Here is a 1,797-nt window from a genome sequence, read left to right on the forward strand (position 1 = left end):
GGTTCTGGAATTTCAAGCCACCCTCACTGTTGCTCCTCTCAGGCCCAGGTCATGGTCACAGAGCAGGAGGGATTCCAGCAGCCACTAGGGCTCCTCTGCCCAGGGATTCGCACTAGGGGAAAGGAGCATAGTGGGAACCCTGGGCGCCACGGAACCCAGATGGCCAGAGGTACAGGGGGTGAGGTGGCAGATACTCTGAGAAAGGCTAGGGATGCCATGTGGGGGTATAAACTGCTCCCCCTGGAAAACTGGAAGAGCTCGTCATGGCTGAGAGAGCCGTGAGTGCCATGAGGGCTAGAGAGGTGGTTCTCGGTCACCACTGTTACCAGAGCCAGGATGCAAAACTCAGGACCCTGCTATGGGCCCTTATCCAATCTGGATACAATAAAGAAACAGCAAACAGTAAGCAGCAGCTGGGGAAATGTGTGCAAAGTTTTTTTTAAAAAAAGTGGCTAATAGTAACATGGAATAGTAGCAAGGACCAAGCATCATTGGGAATATATATCAAGGTACCTAACCACATCTGGGGGTCATGAAAAATCCCCCGAGAAACTGCTGTTTAAGCTGAGGCCTGTAAAAGTGAGCAAGAGTCACCCAGGAAGATGGGCATGGAGGGAGTCTCCTGGCAGAGAAGAGCAGCTTAGGTGAAGAGCTAGAGGAGCAGAAGCTTCAGGGCAGGCCCTGGGGTCCTGGGGAAATGTGTGCCCATGACACAGAGGAGGAGGGGAGCTGCTCTGGAGGAGGGCGGGGAGCTGAGCAGGGGCTTCTGGAGCCCAGGTTGAGATTCTGGATGGACCCACAGGGGCACACAAAGCCATGGCAGGTTTTGGGAAGAATGAGCTGATTAGCTTTGCATTTCTAATTTTTTCAGATTTTGTAGTACACATACATACATGTATGGAATTTATAGAAGTTCATAGGTATGGTCATATCATACATGCTGATGTGATTTTATTACAGTTTAATATTAACCTTTTATCCTTTGTCTTGGCTGTCTCCCTCCCTTTCTTTCTCTCTCTCTTTTTTTTAATATATACTAGAGGCCCGGTGCACAAATTGGTGCATGAGGGGTGCGAGGAACTGTGGGAGGTTGTCCAGCAGGCGCCAATCTAGTTGCTTGTTGCTGAGGTAGCAGCAAGCAAAGACCACAGACTGGGTGCCCCAAAACAGCCTGAACACCAGCTACACTCTGAGGTGGAAATACAGTTCTTCTTCCCTGTCTGTGCTCCGCAGCCTCACTCTCCCCGGGTGGGAGTTGCTGACAGACAGGTCATCTCTCCTACCTCAGCCACACATTTTCTCAGGGCTCCAACCCCAAGCATGATAGGTAGCTGACTCTGCCAGTGGTGGCACACCACCATGGAAGTGCTAGCCAATCAGTGCTTGGGAGCCCAGAAAGGTGTGGGCTGAGCTAGAAGTGGCTAACAAGGGCAGGAGGGCGAGTGGCAGGGTGTGGTGGCAGAGATAAGATGGTGGTGGTGTTTACGTCTTTGCAGTTAGGCTGCTGCCTTGTCCCTTCTGCCCCTTCTGAGCAGCTACTCTGCCTTGACCAGCACCTGGGCACTCTCTTCCTACAGACTTCTGGAACCCAGATTCTCTGGTGACTGGAGCCTTAGCCATGGGAGGTTGGCAGGCCGCCAGCCATGGGAGGTTGACTGTTTGAGCGCATTGACCACCAGGGGGGCAGCTCCTGTATTGAGTATCTGCCCCATGATGGTTGGTATGCGTCATAGTGACCAGTCATTCCAGGAGTTCTGGTCTTTTGGTTGTAACAGTTGCTTAAGCTTTTATATATAG

Source organism: Myotis davidii, unplaced genomic scaffold, assembly GCF_000327345.1.
Source record: "Myotis davidii unplaced genomic scaffold, ASM32734v1 scaffold375, whole genome shotgun sequence".
Classification (NCBI taxonomy): Eukaryota; Metazoa; Chordata; class Mammalia; order Chiroptera; family Vespertilionidae; genus Myotis; species Myotis davidii.